This window comes from Sapajus apella, unplaced genomic scaffold (genome assembly GCF_009761245.1).
Source record: "Sapajus apella isolate SASKATOON/1434 unplaced genomic scaffold, GSC_monkey_1.0 scaffold11, whole genome shotgun sequence".
Lineage (NCBI taxonomy): Eukaryota > Metazoa > Chordata > Mammalia > Primates > Cebidae > Sapajus > Sapajus apella.
In genome coordinates this window covers 14,375,186-14,400,065 of record NW_022436951.1, presented here as the reverse complement: position 1 = coordinate 14,400,065, position 24,880 = coordinate 14,375,186, and positions in this window count along the sequence as shown.

Here is a 24,880-nt window from a genome sequence, read left to right as displayed (position 1 = left end):
TTTTTTTCTGTCACTGCAAACGAAACAAACAATAAAAACATTTAGAACATCTTCATCTGTCAAACAATCTCCGTACTAGATCAGCACTTTTTTTTTTTTTTTTTTGAGACGGAGTTTCGCTCTTGTTACCCGGGCTGGAGTGCAATGGCGCGATCTCGGCTCACTGCAACCTCTGCCTCCTGGGTTCAGGCAATTCTCCTGCCCCAGCCTCCTGAGTAGCTGGGATTACAGGCACGTACCACCATGCCCAGCTAATTTTTTGTAGTTTTAGTAGAGACGGGGTTTCACCATGTTGACCAGGATGGTCTCGATCTCTTGACCTAGTGATCCACCCGCCTCGGCCTCCCAAAGTGCTGGGATTACAGGCGTGAGCCACCGGGCCCGGCCGACCAGCACTTTTTAAATAGTGATTTGCATACAAATCGCCCAGGGCTCTTGAGCTCTCAGGTGACACGGAAGCTGCCTGAACACAGAGAACTTTGAATATCAACTATACTCAGGAAAGAGTCCCTCAATTGCTAGTCCTGATAAGTTTACATCCTACGTAAAAGACTTGTCTATATATATAATCTGTTTATGTCTCTAAAGAAAATGAACTTGGAAGTCAAAGGCAATTTAAATAACTGTGTCTATAGATACAGTTATTTTACTGTCTGTAGATAGTATGATATTTCCAGCCACCTCCACCCGTTTCAACAGATTAGCCAATGCCATCTATTCTACGGAGTTCTCTATTTATTTTACTCATCTGCCATATCGTTCCACTAAATGCAAAAAGAAAAATTGAAAGGAAGAAGACTTACGAATTTGAATTTCAGTGTTTCCACTTTTCACCCTTATTTTACAGTAGATTCATGAGTCTATAAATGAACACTTTGGTCTCCCTTGCTTTAATTTAACTTTTGTTCTCCTCTGATGTTAATTTTAATTAAGTACTTTATGGCATTTCATGACAATTACTGTTTTTAGTTTCACTTCAGTGTATGTCTTCACTCATACATTTTAGATTTATTCAGTGAGGAGTTTGCCCACAGTATAGATCCCAAGTAAGTATTACTTCAGAAACAATGTTTTATTTGAGGATGTGTTATAGCATACACTATTTCGGAAGATAGCTTATTTATTTGCTTTTTTCTCAAATTTGATTGTAAGTATAAGGAGTACTGCTTTCTTTATAATTAAAAGTCATTTTCTAAATATCATAGATATCATGTGCAAATTTATTTTAGGGAAACCACACCATGTTAGAAAAGGAGTCAAACTAAATTTACTCAAGAGTTTCTGAAAATAAATACCTCATTCTTAATGGTTTCTTTCAGATAAGTTATAATTTTACATAGATTTCTATTTTTATCTATGTCCAACTTAATTTCTACTAATTAAAAGACACTTGTTTCAAAGATTTATTTGTGGAAAAGATGCCAGTTTTTACTAAGCAGTAATATTTGTAGCAATTAATGCTCTTTGGAATACCTCTGAATGCTTATTCATCACTTGGCATAGTGCCAGCTCTAGATGGACTTAATGAACAATTCTTTAATAATCGCAGGAATAAAACTGATGAAGAACGACACTATAGATTCTATTGTTACTACCTGTTTTATCTTGCCTCATAAATCAGTTTAGGTTAAGCCTTGCAATTTGTGTTATAATACACCAATTTACATGACAAACAGAAAAAAAGGGAGAAAATGCAGGAACCTATATTCTAAGGGGTTGGAACTGCAGTTATCTACTTAAATTTTTCAATGTGTGGATTCATGCTATAGTTTCAATTACACAGCATGTGTATGTGTGTGTGTTTATATATTATGATGCTTTCTTTCTACTATGTATTAATTTATTAATTTATATAGTCTGTAGAAGAAAATAAAAGAGGATAACTTATGTGGAATGCAATAAAGAATTTTCATGGATGCAAATGACTGTGTTGTCATGCAGCAGTTAGAGTGATTGTCAAGGCCAGATATATCTTTATACTTTCTAATGTAGGCCCATGAAACAAGTATCATGCCAGTATTATCAAGTCAATTAATTAACTATAAAATTGTTAATCAGTTGTAATCGTAACAGCAATACTAACATGTTTTAATTAATTAACAATATATCCAAGGCATGGACCTAGTCTATAGGAATCTTGACTCTGGATTAGGTACTAATCTTATCCTTCTTTTACGGATGAGAAACTAAGTAACTTGCCCAAGGTCAAGGAATTAGAAAGTGGCAGAGTTGAGACACAAAAACAGACAGACTGGCTGCAGTGTTTTCTTTTCTTTTTTTTTTTTCTTTTATTACACTTTACGTTCTGGGGTACATGTGCAGATTGTGTAGGTTTGTTACATAGGTATACACGTGCCATGGTGGTTTGCTGCATCCATCCCCTGTGATCTACTTTAGGTATTGCTCCTAATGTTATCCCTCACTGATCCCTCCACCTCCTGCTATCCCTTCCCTACCCCTTCCACCCTCTGACAGGCCCTACTGTGTGAAGTTCCCTCCCTGTGTCTATGTGTTGTTATTGTTCAACACCCACTTATGAGTGAGAATATGCAGTGTTTGCTTTTCTGTTCTTGTGTCAGTTGGCTGAGAATGATGGTTTCCAGCTTTAACCATGTCCCTGCAAAGGACATAAACTCATCCTTTTTTATGGCTGTATAGTATTCCACGGTGTATATATGCCATATTTTCTTTATCCAGTCTATCACTGATGGGTGTTTGGATCAGTTCCAAATCTTTGCTATTGTAAACAGTGCACAATAAACTTTCATGTGCATGTGTCCTTAGAATGATTTACAATCCTTTGGATATGTATCCAGTAATGGGATTGCTGGGTCAAATGAAATTTCTATTTCTAGGTCCTTGAGGAATTGCCACACTGTCTTCCACAATGGTAGAACTAATTTACACTCCCACCAACAGTGTAAGTGTTCCTATTTCTCCACATCCTCTCCAGCATCTGTTGTCTCATGATTTTTTGATGATCTCCATACTACTACGTTATCTTGCTTTTGACTGCTATCCTTCCATGTCCCAGGCACTCTTGACACCTATTTTAAATCCGTATATTCCTAAGGTTCTCTATTATCCCACTGTTATTCTTACGTGTGGCAAAACTAACTTGCTTATTCTTGTGTAGCCAGTGAAAAATAGAGCCAAGACTCAGACACAAAGCAGTCTGTGACTAAAGCCCATTTGTCTAATTATGTTATACACTATCTATTCTGTGTCCAGTCACTATACTTAATTTAGTTCCAAGTGAATGCTATGGATTATAAGTACTTAAATTTAACAGAGGTGAAACTCACCTTTCTGAAGATGTATAGGGTGTAAAGATAATTAGATGAAAGACAGATAATAGATTAGATAAATAGGAGAGAGAAAAAGAGAGACACACAAATAACTCCAGTGAAAATAAACCAAATGTTGCTGGATTACTCACATTACCATTAAATAAAATCAACATATATAAAATATCATTCTTAGGGAGGAAGATATAAATAGTTTGAGAAATCCTGATAATCACACTGGAAATTTGGAAGGTAATGGAGTAAGGAACAAATTTAAAACTAAGATATTGAGAAGACTATTTTGTAGACAGCAGCACACACGCTTAATTCAAAAGATCACTGACTTTGGAGCTAAAATAAACTAGAGATATCATTTCTTTTTAAAAAGTTACACATTTATTTATAAATGTATGGTAATTTGGTTTGGGGATGATTAATTGTGATTATGAATTGAAAGAAACAAGCGCAATGCTGGGGATGTAGTCTGTTAAGTATTTCTTTGGATTTCCTTCATTACAGATTCTTGGTAGTGAGGGCTATTTTCTTGCCATACAATAATTTTATTTTTTTCTCATTCCCGAAAGGTATTTTTAATGGATGTAGATGATGATGTCCATAGGGGTATTCTTTTCATGTATCTAATAGCTCATTCCCCTGTCATCTTTGTGTCAGTAGAAAACTCATAGGTGACTTTTTTTTTACTGTTCTCTGAAGGTAGTATTTCTTTCACTTAAGTTCCTCTTAAGATTTTCATTTTGAATATGGTCCCTGTTACTTAGATTTTTTTAAATTAATATTCTTTCTGATTACATTAACATTCCTATATTTATAAATTGAGTTCTTCACCACTTCTGGAAAATCCTGATCAATATTCTCTACAAAGATTGCTCATGCACCATTTTCTCTCTCCAGTTTCCTAGACACTAATTAAGCAATTATTAGACCTTCTCTCTTTATCCTATGTCTCTGACTTTATTTTACATATTATATTTTTTTCTTCCAGATTATACTCTAGATATCCTTGGACATATTTCCTGGTTCAACACTTTTGTGTTCTTCACAAAAACAGACTGAACGTTGCAGTCTACTGATTTTTTGAAGACATTATTCTGCTTGTCTCTTTTCAATTCCCACTGCAATTCCCATCAGGTCTTTCCTCCTACACACGGCCATTCCACTTTTTTCATCCTTTGTATCTTCTAGCAAACATCAGATAATGTCTTTCTTCAGAGTGTTTTTATGTAAATATATCCGTTCCACAGGATATAGTTTTACAGAACTTAAGGTGTATATTCTACTTCATTTTATGATCCTCAGAGGATTTCACAGAAGACTTTATTTGATAGTGGATTGCTTACCTGGCCATTATTTTTTTGTTTTAACTTTGAGGATTAAAAGTATTTTGAGTTGAAAAGAGTTTCAATATTTTTTGCCGGCGTGCTTTTAAAATTTAATCACAGAAGTTTTGATAAAATATAATTAAAGGTTTACTTACAAATTTTTCACTTTTAAAGTACAGAAAGTTGTGTTAAAACTTGGAAATAGTAAATAAACAAATAAATATCCGTTAAAAATTACTGGTAAGGTGCTAAGAGTAAAATGCATTTTAAAATGCACATTCTATTCTCAGCTGCAAAACTGAGAAAGAGATATTTTTAACTGATAAAAATGAGTGGTAAGGTACAAAAAGCGAAATGCATTTAAAAATTTTTAACTGATAAAAATTCCTGTACAGTCAATAACAAGGATTTTGTTATATATATAAATGATATCTCCATTAAAAAAATACTAACAATTTACAGTAACCTCCAAGTTTAATCCTCCATATATATTTTTTGTTTGTTTGTTTGTTTTTACTTCTTTGTAATGCTCCAAACAATCTGCAGACAGGTACAGATAAGTTTGGGAAACAAGTTAAATGAGGTTTTATTTTTATTTTTTTTGCATTACTTAGATTTTTCTATGTAGATTTTATTTCACATTAAGAGACAGGTATAATGTTTTTATATTTGCCTGCATTATTTTAATATGTATATTTTATTTTTTGATAAAATATAGTATTTGTTTATTAAATCACCCAGAAAATACTTACTAGATGCATACAGTTACAACACAGAAATATATTTAATATCTATTTCTTCAGTTTATAGCAACATGTGATGCAATATTTATTTGAAAACAGCAGACACAAAAAACATTGTCATATAATGTCCAGAAATAGTCACAAATGAACATTCCAGAAACAGAAAATTATGGTCATATTTTGTGACGAAGTGTTTTCAACATTCTCTGATTCCTTTTCTTTCATACCAAACATTTCAATCACTCCAGAAATATGGAGATGTGGAGGTATTTGGTAGGAGTATTTTTATATTTTGATATTGTTGGAATGGTATTAATATTACAGTAATAGCAATGGGCTGAGGAAGACTACTTATAAATGAGAAAATGAGAAAATTTTACGTAATAAAATATATTTTAAAGTTTCGGAAATTTTAGGTAGCCTATAGAGGTCAGCATTGCTTTCTCTTCTGGAATTAACAAGACAAGACAGGAATAAAAATTAATCTGTTGAAACATAAAGTGCTTCTTTTTCTACATCACATTGTAGGAAAGCCACATCCACATATGCAACCAAACAAAAGAGACCACATACTAGTAATGCAAGGATTTTAGCCCACATTTAATATCAGAATACCTCTCTTCTCCAATCATCTATGCAAATGCCCACAACCACTGCACTCCTAAAAATAACAGTGAAAACATTATCTATGTATACTAATAGATATAAATATGGTCAGTTTAAACAGTAATAAATATCATAAATATTAATGTGGTCAGTTAAAATAATAATAAATATAAATGTGGTCAGTTTGAAACTATCTACAAGATTAGGAACAAGGTCAGAAGAAAAGCTGTGAGAAACATTCCCACAAGCATAATTTCAAGTATATATCAGGTCTTTCAAATAGAACACCAAGAAAGCCAACTCCATCTCAGTTACTACAGGAGTTGAAGAGGTTTCTCATTGCAGGTAAAAAACAATTAAGAATTTCTCTGGGATATTGCTACCATCTCCTTTTCAATGGCCCTGAATCACTCATCAAATGTTTCATGTCTGTTATGGGTTTTTCACATGTATTATATGAACTGATGTCATCTTAAAAAGCTTCCTTCCAATTATGGCCACTTTAAGATTCTATATGTAATTCTCTAATTATCTCTTATTACATGCTTCTGTTAGACACTTTCCCTATCCTGATGGCTTCAACTATCAAACCTTCTCAGGTGAATCATGACTGATCTCCATTCCTAGCCCTTTTCTGATGAAGCAGTTTTACATTGCAGCTGGTTGCTGAGCATCTACTTCTATGCTCCACAGACACTAGAATGAACACATTCCAAACAACATACATTAGTTTTACTCTATCTTCTTGCTGTGTGCTTTATTCTTTAGCTAATAGTGTTACTATCTTTACTAAAGCTCAAATCTATAATATCTTTCTTCTTAATCATTTATAAATAGTGCCATATAGCAAAGCAATTTCTCATCACAATTTAAAAATAGCTCCTTATTTTGTCCTCCATCTAGTTATCAATCTCTTTCACATTATTTGTAATTTCGTGCCCCTCGATGCCTATGTCGTTTATAGAATTAGTGTCTTAACTGGTCTATATGTCTCACATTTCTGTCTCTGATCTCCGTAAAAGGTGTCACTTGATTTAACTTCTTACACTAAAATTATTAACACCTGCTACGAAAATTCTGTCTTTTTTAAATAATCAGAAACACATATACCTGGTGCCAAAGTCTAGACCAGCATAAATAATGTAATATTTTCTAGATAAGTGTGATTTTTGCTTACATATTCTATACCTATTTGCAATAAACAATATTATATAACCACCTACTCTTTAAAATGAAACATGATCTTGTCGTTTTCTTATATTAACATTTCTTTACCCTTAACTTAGAGCAGATATGATCAGAAAATACCTGAAAGAACATTGTTTTGCAGTTATGTGAAGAATGTTATGAGGGAAAAAAAATCTGATTTTCTGAGAGGCACACTGACAGACCTAAGTTAAAATGATAAAGAAAATGTATTCCCTGGGTGATCGGATTTCCTCCATCTGCTGCATTATATTACAAACCTGTTTAATTTGCTTTTCAAGTGCTAACTAACAGCTCATCTGAAGGTTTTTGTATTTTCTTTTTGTGGTCTGAAATTTGTATGTTGCTTTTAAACTGAATTCTCTGTTTGAAATAATAAAAATAAAATTATACAATGTTGAGCTATATTAATAATTTTGTACATCATATACATTATATTGTAAATAGGTGTTAATTTTATATGATTTCTCTAGATTAATATAAAAACAAGCATATTGTACTTTCATGCAGGCTCTAAATAAACCAGACCAAAAATATATAATTGCTATATCATGTATATAAATATTTTAAATGTGCCATGATCAAAGTTAATAATATGTCAAACTTCATAAATATTTGATAAAAACTTTGTATAAATTCAGACCTTTTTAAGAATTTTTTCTTCAACAAGAAGTTATACAATAAAATAATTCAATGTGTTTTAAAATGTATTTGCCTTTTTAAAATCTCTGATCTCAGGCAAAAATGTTAAAAGTATTTCCCAGATTATAAAACTTTCACGCATTATGAATTATAGACACTTGTTAAAAATGTCTTTTTTAGAAGTGCCTTTCTTAGATTTTCTAACATATATAAAGTTAATAATAATTTCATAAAGTATGTTAGTGATCTGTAAGCCAAGCAGATGTTATGATTCTGGGACCTTCAATGCCACTTCAGTGGAACATATTGTACTTAAATGTCCCCAATATTAAGAATTGCTATAGCAGTTACTCATACACCAATAATTTTTATAGCATTTTATAGTAGTTATCTTATTTTCTTGAAAATAGTAAGTTTGAATATGCATTTGTTAAAGACAAAAATAGATAATATAAATTTAACTTCTTGGAAGTTCTAAAAACATCTGTGATATTGGAAGCCAGATTTGAATCTTGAGTTTTGCACAATTCACTTATTGAATCACTGGCCCTAAAATGGACCTCTAGGCCCACACCATGTGATGCAAGAAGCTATTGTTCCAGCCCTGGGGACTTTGTTCATCTAGATTTGAGAAAGAGGATCTACTGTGCAGAAGCAATAAAGGTTAAATTGACATAGAGACTAAGGTTGGATACAGAAACCTCCTGTTGGGACATGCTTAGATAATTTTAAACACAGTTTCTCTATTTGTTTCTCATATAGTACAGATGTTCCTTTTTCATCTTGCAGTTTCTGCTGCCCTGAATTATTCTTGTTCATAAAACTGAGCTGGGTGATCCTACTCTTCTAGCAGTGCCATTATGATTAAATGAACAGTTTTCTGTTTTTCAGAGCTGTTACTTCATACACAGAGACTCAACGATTTAAATAAAATTGTTTTTCTCCAGTGCTTTCTGTGTAATGGCTTCTACCAGTTACTTATTAATTCAGGAATAGATTTTTCTATCTCCCTGGGCTACAATTTTAACCTGCATTTTTGGGGTTTTTTAATCAAATGTTTCTCTCTGCTCCCTTTTGGATTTCCCAGTTCTAGCATTTCAGAGAAGAGATTTAGCCTTGGTCAATATGCTTTAAAAGTCAATATCTGTAAGTCTTAAACTGACACAGGATCTTAGCTCAGCTTTCGTAGAATTCTTTTCTACTCAATTGTTATGACAGATAAGAAGGATAGCAATTGGAAGCCTTGCTAAGAAGCTAGGACCAGTATAGAGCTGCTATGTAGCTAGATAATCTGGGTACGTGAGTTGCAAGGAATTGGCCACAGAGCCAGTGGCTTCCATGGGCAGAGAAAAAATAGAAAATATACTGAGATCAGAAACTGCATGCACACCAGGTGAAAGGAGTCATTTCTCAAGGTTGAGCTAAAAGTTTAGCATTTTACAAATGAGACTGAAACCCTCTCAAAACCCTAAGGTTAGCTTGGATTTAGGTGAAGATCATTATGTCTACTACAAATTTTACTTTTCCTGTTTTGGTAGCTAATGGTCTCAAAACCTGAGATTGTAGGTGTGGGGAATATGTCACAAGTTAAATCACACAAATCATATAGGAGTCAGTCCAAACATTGTATCTTTCAGAAAAAATAATTCTCTCGTTCTAACAGACTAGGTTATGTTTCTCTATTATTTGCTTTCATATCACACTGTGTGTATTATTACTGTCTCAGTTATCCCTTAATTTGTCTGGTATCTGACATTCAATAAAACATATTAGTAAATATGTATAATATGAAGGCATAAATGAATATACTGTTATCAATGTCAAGGAAAGAGTAGTTGAAAAAATGAAAAGAATGGATAAAAGTGTTATATGTTGCAAAAAAATCTTGTAGGTTTTGTTAATTAGGAGGCTTTAGCTAAACTTAGTGAAATAATTTTAATGAAGTAAGGAAAACACAATCTAAATTTAAATAGTAAAGAAGAGGTGATAGGCTGGAAAAATGAGCATAGACTGCTCTTTTCAGAGACGCAAATATAAAGGAAGAAAGTTATGTGATAATTAGGGATGGATATTTAGTGGATCAAAGAACAAGTTCAGAGAAAGAGAAATGTTAATGAAATAAGCATACTAGGAAATTGATTAATTTCCTGTATAATACAACAGGGAATATGACACCAAATGCAGGTGGTAGTTGTAATTAGCTTTTATCTGAGATCAGATTCTTTGGAAGCAAGAACCTAGGATAAGGATCTATGTGCAAGTAATTCATTAAGGAAATGTTCTTAGAGAAACAGTGAAGGGAGTAAGAGAAGCAAGATAGAAGAAAAGTCCAACAAGGTTGTGATTTCAAGTGAAGTTGCAGCCTCATCTTAATTCTGCAAGAAACTCAAAAAATGAAAATTACACAGCAGGATATCTCTTACTTCTGGAAAGGCGGCTGGGCTTTCACACTCCTGTGTCAGTAAGTCATTGGCTAGAGGCCACCCTGAAAGGACAAAAAAATCCCAGAGGAGAGCATTTTCACTTTGTCCATGGTTTCAGAGAAAAGTTACTGTGGGACAAGAAAGGGTAAGGGAATCTGAGAGGATCTTTAGCACAGAAGATCCTCCAACAGTAACAGGTACAGCTTTGGATTGAAGCGGTTTGACATTTTTTCCTCTGATACAGGAGACAAAAATAGAGTTCGACATATTAAATTTTTTAAGAGTGCAAGAGCTTAATGCAGTTAGTTTCAGATGGCTTCTGTTTTCTCATGGAGGTACGATGTGACTTCATCTGCTATATCAAGAGCAGTTTAAGTATTTTAAGAAGATCATAGGAAAGTCTCAAACCATAATAAAATATATAAGAAGCATAGGTCCTGATAAACATAGACACACACACACACACACAGTGATATTCTTCACGAAAACTGGAAGCTCCAGAGCTTGCAATAGAAAATCCGGAATAAGACTTTATCAACACAATAAGGCTGGATCCCCTTCAGAGGCTTAGCATACTGAATGCAACTGAAAGAAAACTTTATATATGTCTAGAATTCTAATCTAATAATTTTTAGTAAAACATAACTATTACATGGATAACACATCTTTCTGTCATAATGTCTATTGCAATTTTCTCTTGCTTCCATATCTTTTAAGGAGGCCAAGTTATAATCGGAAGGGCTTAAAGTGGTCAGATGGTTTTGCAGATGGGCTTCTAATACTTTAATTACTTAGTTGGCTATTGGTAATGATTATGTCTGAGATTTGCCTTTTGTTCTTCTTCCACGAGTAACCAACCCATCCCAAACTTCTGGGTGTCACTCCTTACTGACATTTATTAACACATTCGATTAAGTTTCACATGAGTTTAACCCAGCAGGTGACATTCAACTCTTTCAGATGACTGAATAACTGTGCTTCTATTCACTGATGTTGGCTTTTGAAGTCTAATTTTCATGGCAATAATTTGAAGAAGAAACTTGTAAAGGGAAACACTAGCAAAGTGAAAAAGATATAAGAAGTTTCTAGTTGCAAAAATTGGAGAAAGACCACAAAATTCGATATTTCACCACCTATTTACATTTGTAAACTATTTCACAGAAATAATTAATAGCATATTTACTATGAAAATTAAGGCAATGTCATTTGGTGAGTGTAACAGAAATTAATGCAGAGTTAGAATTATTTTATGAGAAATGGAAATAACAAACTAAAAATATGTACACAAATAATAAACTGAGTACATTTTAAAACTTTACTCAGGAATGTGCCTGGAGATATGATTGAGCAAGTTTTGGATGTTGGATAGGACAAGGGAAATACATATGCCTAGAATAGGTCATCGAAAACATGAAAAACTAGCTGGATAGGCAAATTCGTGATTCCAGGAAAATAAAAAATTGACATTGAACAAACTAACGTTTTATGGTACTAGAATTTGAAGTACAAGTGAAGTTTTTTTGAAAGAACAGGTGGGATGAAGTTGATGAATAGGGAATAATGATGAGAGAGAAGGATATTAGAACTCAAGATTTCAGTGTTTTTGTTTGTTTATTTATTTATTTATTTATTTATTTATTTATGTGATTCTTTAAGTTCTGGGCTACATGGGCAGATCGTGCAGGATTGTTACATAGGTACAGGCATGCCATGGTGGTTTGCTCTATCCATCCCCATGTCATCTACGTTAGGTATTTCTCTTAATGTTATTCCTACCCCATCAGAGGTGTTAAAAGTAGGAACAGGCCTGTGTGTTATGGGTAATTGTCTGAAAAATTTAAAGAGGAAAATTATTGTTTTCTTAAAAGTTGATGTTAAACTATGCATATATGAATACCATGAAATACTACTCAACTATAAAAAGTAAAATATTTCTGATATATGCAACAACCTGGATGAATCTCTACAAAATTATACTGAGTAAAAAAAGAAGTCACTAACATAAGATTACATACTGTATAGTTCCACTTACATGACAGTCTTGAAATGATATAGGAACAGAAAAGAGAGCACTTGTTGCTAGGGGTCAAAGGCAAGAATAATTAATAGGGAGACTGGAAAGAATGTAGACCTAGCTATCATGCAAATGAAATATTATTGCTTGAAGATAATTAAACGTAGTTGAAAAAAATGGTTTTCAATGTCCACGGATTGACTAGAAGCATATTAACCACTTTCTTGGTCTTTTTACCTGATAAGAAAAAAATGTACATAAAGGAATACCTTCACTCATGGATGCTTCAGAGAAATTCATATTATGCTAAGAAAACAACAGGACAGCAAAAAAAAAAAATAGTTGACAATGTTCAGTGATGAAATGAAGGCATTGTTTTAACGTAAGGAGGTCCAACATCAGAGAAGAGTTTGAGACATAACTCAGTTATGAAAGTTTCATTTCATCATGGGGATTACACGTGGTGAAAGAGGAAGGATGTATGACACTGCCTGCATAAAACAGTCTTTTGGGCATTTCATCAATATCTGATTACATCAACCCTAGTCCCCACAGAAATTTCCACCTCTGTCAAACTTGCAATGATGAAGACAACTGACTGAGACGAGTGAGAATTATAGTAAAAATGGTGTTGTAATTAGAGATTACTAACGGGATTCTTATGATGTAAAATGAGTCATCAAAATGCAAGGAAATTAGAGGATTGATATGTAGATTATGGGGCCATCTGCTGAAAAGTATAGATTTATTTTCTTTGTCATGGATGCATATGCTCTTTAAGACCTGGCATGATAATACCTCTGAAATGTTTATATGACTGCACACATACACACATTTACAGATCATTAAATTGCCTTTGTACTTAAAATAAAGTAATTCACCCTTATAAACAAATGAGTCACCATCTTGAACCTCTATTAGAAGTACATTTGAGTCAGTTTAAATAATTGAGGTGATCAAAATGGAAAATTTGATAAGATAGTTGGATCACATTAAAATAACAAACATTTTAGTAATTGGCATATTAAACTGGAATTCACATTATAAAAAGACATCACATATGTGTATAGGTTAATATACATTATACATGGTCAAATACACTACAGTTTTGATCTATACATGCGTACACACACACATAAAGTATTCTTTTCCAATTTTCTTTAAACCAATCATTACTGCGCCAAAATAAAAAGGTAAGCTTTACCCTTCAGGAAAATCTGGAAGACCAACTTTTCTACCATGAATCTCTACAACTTCCCCCACCATATGTGCAATATTTACACAAGATGAATTTTTGGTTCCAAAGGATCAGTCCTCTTTGCTTTCTTTTGGTTGCTGGAGTGGGAACCCAAGTATGGTATCTTTGGGTCCCGCCAATTCCTCTGCTGCTACCATAAGTGACAGAGTATAATGCTACCTCTGGCCATGTTGAAAGTCCAGTGTAGATACAGAAACCTCCGCAGTCTAAAGGTATCCCTGGTTTTCTGCTACAGTCACTTTAGGTGCTTAAAATCTCTGTTATTGCTGAAAACAATTACTTATTCTGATGACGGTCATGGAACACATTTCTTCTTGTCAAAATTGGATTTTGAGGTTACCACATTTTTCTGTTTCACATACATGATTTCTGTGATGTTCAAGTAAATTTTGTCAATAAAGACACTGAACTTTTAAAGGGGTGAATGAAAAGCCATTTACTGTGCTTAGAAGTAGTAAACAATATTTGCCACCAAATGTCGCTTTGTTGTTAAACACGTTTTTCTCAAAAGTAGTTAAAGTTGTAAATATATTTATCCATGACAGACAAGCATATGGTTATCTTGCTCAAAGGAAATAAACAGCTGGTGTACCCTAAAGTTATAAATATGTTGGGAAGCACCACTATTTTGGGATTACATAGATGAGGAATATTATAACTTCTAAATTACTAATATTGTTGTATTTAATTGAATACTTGTCATAGTTCAATAAACCTATAACATTCAAGAAGATTTAATTTGTTGTTATAGTTTTTTTCCCTTAAAAATAAAATTAATTCTATTTTTTATGTCATATATAATATTGACCTAAGGTATGGAAAGTTACAGGAACAGAGATTTGAAAATTGGAAGGAAAGCAACTTTTAAAATATGTCATTTTGGTGGAGTATGTCTGTTTATAGAAAGCAAGACATCTTTATAGAAAGACCAGATGTGTCTTTCCATGCCTGTCTTTTCCAATGCTTCTTGTATTTAAACTATGATTTATCACTTTTTACCATCTCTTTGTCCTCAAACTCTGGAAAAGTGCAATCAGTGTACAATAACAATTATTTCTATTCTTTCTTTATACATCCAACTTTCCCCGAGCCTTTTAATTTTTCAGTCTAATTGATCTTATGTTTTGTTGGCGGATTAATTTTAAAAAATTGTCAGATTAATAATTTGATTACCTGATGGGCCTAAATTCACAGGGTGACTTTAAGTTATGAATGTAAAATTTAATTAACTGTTATATAAAAATATTAATAAATAATTTAAGTTTCATATTGGCTTTTTAAAATATCTATGTTCAATTTATTGAAGTTTCTTCAGGTCTAAAGTTTAATTTTCACTGGGTAAAATTTAAATATAAAAACTAAATTAATATTATATAGTGCTTATAAAAACATGCTTATTCAATAATGACCTGATAAAACACTCAAAGCTGTAGGTAAAATGTTAGATTTACATACCTTAATTCTGGTACTATTTCTTAGGACATTAAATACAATCATAAAATATTTGAACTATGTATACAAAATAGCCAACAATATATTTTTATTTTTTTAATTACTGTGTATAATTTTTGTTCTCTTGCACAAGCTACCTCTGGATTAGATTGAAAATCTATCTAAAAAAATTTTAGAAAAGGTCATGGAATACGTAAGTTTTAAAATGTTTAATAAGAGTAGTAAGATATATATTAAAATAGCTAATAATTATTTGTTTTTTTTTAATGTTTTCATTTATTCCATTGTTACTGACCTTTCAGGCACATAAAATAGGATTTAATTTCCTACTTGGCGCATACTACTTAATAGTAGATAATCAATTAGTTATAAATAGAAAACTATGAAAATCAATGTTAGCTTAAAACTGTTTTTGATAATGCAGCAAGAAATTAATAAAATAAAAGGTTAACATTTATTAATGTTTTCTAAATGGATTTGTGCCTCAATGCCGAAAGTACAACGTCAGCTATAGGATTCAGAGAAATCACAGAACTTGCTTTAATTCTTTTTTTTTTTATTTGTAAGCTAAGGAAGAGCACTATTGGGAAGGTCTCATTGCATATTTATGTGAAAACCTTTTAGAGTTTCTAATATATATTTTAAAAATAATTATAAATCCTATGCAAGTAACAGATTTTTGTGATTATTACATTGTGAATGAAATAGTAAACACTACTACTACTCTAAAAATACCTAAATTTTGATTTTGACATATATTGATAAAATTATAATCACTAGATATATATTATACTCATATTTAAAAGTAGTATCAATTGCTCAATTGTTCAGAATATGAACCTGAAAGATTAAATGTTTTCAAACTTATACTGTGAACAATTTACTTAACCTCTTGGCCTTGGTTTCTTGATTTATATAAAATTGGCATACTATATTTACAGTATTTGGTTCTCGCAATTACCTTGAAGTAAGTAACCAAGGTATATAAATTTATATACTTGAAGTATATAAATATATGCATAGTATTAATATTTCATCTACAGATATTTATTGAATAAATATACTAATTTTCCTCCTATATGTTATTTCTCAAAATATGACTACACTTGATGATTTGAAAGAATCCTTCTTAGGGAAATCCAAAGTGAAAACATGGGGTAGTGCCTTTTAAACCTGAAGTAACTGTCCTTGATCAATGTAAGTCTTGAGAATAGATACTGAAACAGCAAATGGATATACTGCTGTTTTCACTACAAATGGATCATAGAAGAGATTTTGCAGAAAAACACTGAGCTGAAGAGATCCTACCAAGTGCATATAAATTCCCTTCAGCATTGCTGATGTCAATGTGAAGTCCTCTTAAGTGCACAATTTCATGGCTGACTAGTCATTGTCCTTGGTTGAATTTATTTTCAGTGATGGTAAAAAGATCTTTGGTTTTCCGGTTGCTGCTCAGCAGCCATAAATCTATATGGAAAATACTAATTCCAGTGAGGTCTTAAACTTTAGATTACACATGTCTTTAAGGCAAGAGTGCAACAATTCTAAATGCATCTATGTTGCATAACGAAACTTAAAAATTAGCTTTCAGTCAGGAAAGACTGATTCTTTATTCAAATAATTACTTTTAGAATAAATAAAATGTTTGATTTATCCACCACAAAAGTAAACATTATAAAATTAAAATTAACTTTTTCACATCGAGGACATAAAAATGTCTAGTCCAAGTTTGTTCAAAATGAAAAGTTTTAAACAATCTATTTTTATTGCTTTTCCGAGTTGAGGGTTTGACAAAAAATACAGATATTCTTGGAGTTTTGTTATACATCTTGAACCTTATAGGTACTAAGAGTGCAAAGACATTCAAGGACTATTGATATAGAATACATGAAGATTAAAGAAATCAAAACACCCAAATTGATTTATATATTTGATGTATAAATTAGGAAATTAGTTATTTGCACCCAGCTGCAAACTGTGTTTCTTCCTGATTTTTTTGTGTAGTTAAATCCATTAAAAGAAGCTAATTTCTTGGACATTTATATTAATAATTATATATTTTTATGTTTATCTCTGAAAAATATATAGACTAGTATTTTACTGGGAATTTTTATTATTCAGAAAATGGGTGTCAGTAATAATTATGACCATTTCTCAACATGGGCAAGATAAGTGATTTGAAGTAAGGCAGAGATTATGTTAAAAATGCAACTCAAATATAATACATATTTGATAATGGTGCTTTCCAGATCACAGACTAAACAGCCTGTTCACTGCTCTTGTAGGGTGTTTATAAGAACCAATTGAGGTTCATATGAGAATTAGTGTGTTAGTTACCTATTGCTAGATAACTGATTACTCCAAACGTGGTGGAATATCTTGTAGTTTATCAAACTATTGCCTCATAGACTCAGTAGATTAGAAATATGGAATGTCCATTAGTTGAGTCGAACTTGCTCAAGTATTTAAGGTGTTTGCAGTTAACATACTGGCAAAAGCTACTGAAGGTCTGAAAGTCGAAAGCTTTGAAAGATTCTCTGCCAAAGTGGTTCACTCACGTGGCTCTGGGCAGGAGACCACAGCTTTGTTCTATTGGCCATTGGTATTCTCAGTTCTTTGTCATGCAGGTTTCTCCATAGGCTGCTAAAATGTCTTTATGACATAACAGCTATCTTCCTTGACAGTAACTGCTATGAAACAGAGAGCAAGGAGAAACCCACAGTGGTGTTTATGACATGCATACCCAAGTTACACATCATTGCTTCTACCTTATACTATTCATTAGAGGTAAGTAACTATGTTAAGCCCACAGTCAAGGAGAAGGAAACTAGGTTTTACCTCTTGATATTTGAAGTATCAAACCATGTGTGGACATGTAGAACCCAACCCAGTTTGACCTCTAGCTACAGATAATTTATATTTATCCCATTTGCAAAATATATTCACTCCCTCACAAAGGCCCCATAGATTTTTTTCTATTATAGAATCAGCTAGAACTCCAGGATATTGCCATCTAACCCAGTTCCACGTGTGGATGGAGCTCATGGGGCATTGTTCCTTAAATTCATCTTGTTTGCACTTCCTCTTGACCTAAAGATTAGTGAATTCAGGATACACAGTTTTTTTTCCCCTTCATATAACCCACATGAAATAATGGACACACACAGCATAACAGACACAGATAACTCTTCAAAAAGAGAAAACCAGAAGGTACACAGTAGTCACACTGTATATACCATATATTATACACTCTATGTATATATACAGAATATAATATACTATTTATGCACACATAAGAGTATGTGTGTGTATCACAGATTGAAATAATAAACCTAAAAGTATACATTTTCTAGAAGAATGGATATCAAAAGTATTTGAAATCTTGATTAGGCAAAGTTTTTTTTTTTTTTTTTTTTTTTTTTTTTTTTTTTTTTTTTTTTTTTCAGCTATGGCACCAAACGCATGATCTATAAAGTAAAAATTTGATAAATTGACTTTATCAATGTTAAAATATCTTTAAAACCTTCAGCTAAGAAAAAATATCTGCACACTACAACTTTTATTTAAAAACTTATTTCTTTAATATACAAAAACCTCAATAACTAAACAGTTGAAAAAACAAGCAGTGGGCAGAACACCTGAGGTCAAGAATTCAAGACCAACCTGAGCATGATGGTGAGTGCTGGTAATCCCAGCTACTCAGGAGTCTGAGGCAGGAGAATCAGTTGAACCTGGGAGGCGGAGGTTGCAGTGAGCCAAGATTGTGCCATTGTACTTTAGCCTGGGTGACAGAGCAAGGCTGTCTCAGAAGAAAAAAGTGTGTCAAGTAAACACGTAAGAAGCTGTTTCATATCATGTTTCTTAATCATAATCTTAAGCAAGGTGATATATCGGCAAACCTGTATGAAAATGGCTATGTTTTAAAAAATGGTAGTTAGTGCTTTCTTTATAATTGACACAAACTGGAAAGAACCCAAAGTCTATTAATTGGTGAATGAGAGAATAATCAGCTATACAATGGAGCAATGCTCAACAATAGAAACGAAAATGCTCAACAACAGAAGCTGGTATATGCAAAAACGTGAGTTAAGCACAAATGCCTTATACTAAGTAAAAAACAAACAAACAAAAAACAACTAGACACAATATCGTTTACTCTGTGGTCAACTTTATATGGCATATGACATTCCAGAAAAGGCCATACTGGAGGAACAAAGAACAAACCAGCTGCAAATGGCTGTGGTTAGTATAGACAACACTCCTGTGTAAACTGTTAAGCTTTTTGGATTAACAGAATTTTTCTAAATCTTGATATTGGTTTTAATTTTATTAATATAGGTATTCTTCAAATTACATATAGATGTATTCTAATATTAATTTCAAAATACATATTTCTCAACAACTAAAATAAATAATAAACGCGGAAAAATTGCTGAAGACCTGTTCTCAATTTTTAAACTGAGTAAAGCCTTTAGATGGTACTTAATGGGGCAACCGCTTGTTTCCAACGAATTAGAAAACAAAAAATCTACAAATGTTAAAGCTATACTCACCTAAGAAAAGGACAATAATACTTTGTGTGAATTAGGCATGGAGACTATAATATTGCAGTACTAGTAAATCTATTTTTATATGGAATTTCTTATTGTGCCTCTCCACAAACCTGAGTAAAGTCAAACAAATATTTACATATGACAAATAGGCATGTTTTTTCATTATAAAAAAACTCTAATATTCTCATCCTTAAGATATTCTGGACCAACTTTCCACCAAACTTTGATCAGCTATTTTTAGACCTCTTTCCCTCTTTAGAGTGGATAACCCTTGAAATTTCTATTTTATTTAAAATGAAAAAAGCCTATTTTGTAAATTGTTAAGGGCAGTTTATTCTAAGGATACTTCTCAAGTGAGGGATTCTCTTTGTTTTACAATCTTCATAATAGTGAATGGGAAAATGTATGTCTTCTAGCTCCTCCTCTGTTTATATAAAGAATCTATTTTACAAACATCCTTCCCTCCACTCTTTTTTGTGTGTTTGTGGGACTCAGTATTTTGCAGCTCCAATACATTTTCCTTGAAGTAACAGAAAAATATTCAAGTAGTTGAATTCTGAAGGGGAAAAATTTAAAAAAAAAAAAGAAATGCTATTTTAAAAAAAGAATCATCCTACTCTTCTTGGTCATAAACCAAATAAGTAAACAAGTTACCACAGTAGAGGTTTCATGCCCAACAATCAGTTTAAGCTTGGCTTCATGCTCAAACTTTTGAAATCCAGCCAAATCAGAATTTGTTTTGCTTCAGTACTCACGCTGAAAGTCAGTCCGTTCCTTAACTTGATCTTAAATGTCTGTCAAAATCCTGAAATTTTCTAGATTCTTAAAAGTCATTAAACTCCTTAACTCTTTATACTCAGGGAGATTATTTTCTCCAAGTACAATTCTCCTTGTTTAGCAGCACATTCGAATTTTTTTCAGATATGTACCTGCGACGGTCCCCTCCCTCAACATAGTGTTTGAAGATGGTCTTCAACAAATAACTAGCCCAAACTCCTCAGTGAGTAGCTGGATAATTACTACAAAGCAACTAAACATAATATACCTTTTAGTTAAAGTTATGGTTTGGATTATGGATTCAGCATTTCAAAGGAAAAAAAATAACTAAAATTATCAAGTTTTAGAACAGTCTGAAGGAGAAAAAACTATACAATGGAAAAGTGACCAAGGGGTAAGCATTTGGTGAAAATAATATTATAGTCACTTAAAAAAATATTTTAACATTTTGATTATTCCAATCCCTGGGCTAGATCTGGGGCCTGCCTCCATCTTTTATGCAGTCCAGACAACATAAAGTGTGAATCAGTGCTTGATAACATAATAATGGTACCAACTGATCAGATTCTGCCTGACTTTGGGGCATATTTTTGAAATAATACTTCTGCAATTTCCAGTTATAAGTTACCATGTGCCATTTGGTTATACAACACTCCATACTCTTTTTTCACAGACCCACACATGCATTGTTGCTCACCATTCATTGAAGATGTTTACATATTTTACAATTTTCTTTATGTTAATGAATTTGTTTTCCAACTCAAGTACCTTTCAATCTTTAAATAATCTTCATCTATTTCTTGTTTTCTCTTCCCCTCTTATAACTCTTCTGAATCTTATTCACTTTAAAGTCCCCTAAATGACAATTCCTAGATTAGTAAAGGCATCCATTGCTGGGAGGGTGGTACACCCCAGCTCCAGGGAAAGGAAGTTCTTATGCTGACGAATCTCATCTGGCTGTTCATCTGTGGGTGTTAAGTAAGTGTGTTGCAGAATCTGAATTGTGAGCCATTCTAGTAAATTATTATTCAATTTGAGGAGGAGGTTGTGGAAACAATTTATAGTTGGTCAGTCAGAAGTACAATAGGCTCAAAACTTGTGACTGGCTTCTAAAAGTGGGAAAGTGGGTGGGGGGCAGTCCTTTGAGACTGAATCTTTTAGCTGTAAGGCCTATCCTAACTATGGGTAGCTAGTATTACAATCGATTTAAATGTTTAATACCCAGTTGATGTCTGGAGAATCAATCAACTGGTTTTTGGTGCTAAAAATCCTACCAAATAAAGTCTACGTAAACTATCAAAGTGACTACACAGATGGAATTATTATTATGGCTAAAATCAGTTGTAAACAAAAATGAATATCACGTGTTTAATTTTATTTCATACTCTCTATTCTAATTTCATTTTCAAACCTGCAAGAGTTTTCTATTCCTTACTTTCCTAAAATTGCTGCCATCTTGATATTTCCAAAACTAAAACAGAGAAAAAGCCAAAATGATGAGTCATGGGTTGTGCAGAATTCAGATGGTGAATGATTGATTATTGTCAAATATGGTAAGTAGTTTCAAAATCCAATGTATGTAAACTTGATGCATTATGTTGAGAAGCTTTTTGTTCTTAGCTTTATCATATGTTATGTTTCATAATTCTTGTGAATTTAATTATTACATCGATGATCATTTTTGACATTTAATACATTTTGCAGAACTAATACATTATTTGATTTTCTTATAAGCTGACATCACCTCACTCATTATTCTGTCATTTTGTATATTGACATTATATGAAAATACATTGGTATTATTTGATGCCTAGACATTATTAAAATTTCAAATGACTAGTAATATCATCTCTAGGTTGCCTTAAAGAAGGAATTAAATCTGTACAGTTAGGGTCATCAATCCAGGACAATTGCCAGTACAATTTTATTGGAATATCTTATGATTTCTTTTTTTTTTAATTTTTTTGAAAAACAGTGTGGGTGAGAGTGTGAAAAAAGCTACCAGTGCTAATCAATTGCTAAAACACAAATATCTGGTAATAATAAGTGGCTGTCAAAGATAATTAACTATTTAACTCCTTTTTGTTGATATTTGTTTTTTTTTTTTTTTTTTAATAGTTTTACTCTGTCTCCCAGGCTGGAGACAGTGGAGTGATCTTAGCTCACTGCAGCCTCCAACTCCCAGGTTCAAGCAATCCTCCTGCCTCAGCCTCTGGAGTAGCTGGGCTTACAGGCACTTACCACCATACCCAGTTAATTTCTGTATTTTTAGTAGAAACGGGGTTTCACCATGTTGGCCAGGTTCATCTTGAACTCCTGGCTTCAACTGATCCACCCACCTTGGCCTCCCAAAGTACTGGGATTACAAGCATGAGCTACTGCATCTGGCCTTCTATCTGGTCCTTACATGCTGATATGATTTTTCTGTTTTTGTCACTTTCTAAGATTCTAGGAGCCTACGGTTTCTACGTATTACAGGAAAAGAATGCATCAGATAATTTTGATCCCTAAACAGAAGTATATATAAAGGAAGAAGCAATTTGTGTTTATGCACCTCATATTTGTTACATATGGTTAAAATATTCTTTATGCTTATCATTAATTTGAATACATATACCTTTCTTCACATGTTGTATTATTTACCTCTGTGAATTTCCAAGGTAAAAATCTCATTCACTTAAAAACATCACTACAGTCTCAACCTGTTCCAATTAAGGATTATTATCAATATATTTCCTTTTTTGTTTTTCCTGCTTTGAGATATTTTATTTTTTCATTTATTTATTTCAGGAATTCTACTGGGAAAAATCACATTTTCAAAAGACACATTTAATTAAATTGTCTTGCAGATTATAGGAGGCAATTTATTTCAATTTAAATTTTTAAACACATTTTTTTTTTTACTGTTATTAAGGTAATGCTTCAATCATTTAAGAAGTATCTAAAGAGGCAATTTTTGAAAACTTGGTGTGATTGATTCAATATTTGGAACCAGCAATTACAAAATCATGCTTTAAAAATAATAGATATTTAGGCCTCCAAGTAATTTTGAGGAAATTTTTAGAACTAAAACATTTTACAGATATGAGCTACATAACTAAGGTAGGTATGATAAAAACCTTTTTTTGGGGAGAATATTTGTGCTACAAAGGAATTATCACTGAACATTAAATTCTAAAATTGATGGAGCCCTAAAACTGAAGTCAAATGCTATTAGAATGATTGACTTATCGTGTGGGAGTATTACTTTTTCTCTATATAGCTCCATTTCTTTTTTTGGTAAATTGGAGGAGACATTGACATACTCTAAACTTAAGGAGCAAAATTTGAATATAAATACAATCTGTGTGATACTCTGTTTTCCGAAAGCAAACAACAGGCTTTTCCGGTGGTTAATATAAACTCAAATTATTATGGTGAAATACGAAAAACTACCTTGTCATATGTAAATTAGAGTGCCAAGGATTGGAAAGATAAGCTAACCACCAAGTTCAGCAACCTAATTGTAAAAGTTTTGCATTTCTTAGAATATTATTTAGTTGAAAGGTCTTTCTTTTTATAAGGGATTTAGAGAAATATTCACATTTCATTTCTTTGGACAGTCAGTCTGAACTTGCAAATCGAAAGAAATTCTGAAAGAAGACTTTGATTGTCTAAAACCAAGTATTCCAAATTATGGAAATATATCTCCAAAGAAATGAAGGGAAATCATAATGAAGCTGCTTTCTGCTTTGAATATATTCTTCTAAAACGTTGCAACATAGAATGTATAATACCTTAAAATATTCTTATTTAAAGTTCAAAAGTTCTGCTACCTCAAGTAATCAGAAAACTTTACATTAACTTTCTACATAGATTTTTCAGTAAAAATTTATAATGTTTATCTTGACCAAAGCAAGAAAATATGACAAATTACTTCATAATGAGAGGACAATTTTTTTTCCTCAAACCAAACTGATGATACTTCAGTGCTTATGTTGAATTTGTGCAAATCTGGCATTTCTGATGAAGTTGTTATTTAATTATATAACTTATTCATAGAACCCAAAAGTTAAAGATTAGATATCTTATGATAGCAATTAGCAATCATTGCCCAATTTCATTCTGATTTTTATACAGATGAAAATATAAGAAATTAAAAGAAAGGAACATGTTACTAAAATATTGAACCTAAAAATAAGAGATAGCCATTTACCAAAATCCCAGGGACATAGGGAGAATTTCTCATGATTGCAGCTTCACTGCCAATGATATTATTTCTGGAATGTGCATGCTGTACTGTTTATGGGACGAATGCATAGATGGTTATAAAAGGGTTGGGAGCAAATTTTATTCACCCTACATTTTTTCTTAAATTGAAGGCCTGAGAGATAAATTACTGGAGAAAATGAGAATCATCTATCATGACATTACAAAAAATGAATTTTGACTTTTGGTGAAATGCCTCAATTTTTTTCTTCATTCAGTCCCCTGCAATAACACTTAATCAGCCTAATCATTGCATATGCCCTTGGAAGATCTAACTTCCACTATTCAAGGGAAGTTTGTTTAAAGACAATAATACATTATGTCTGGGGAT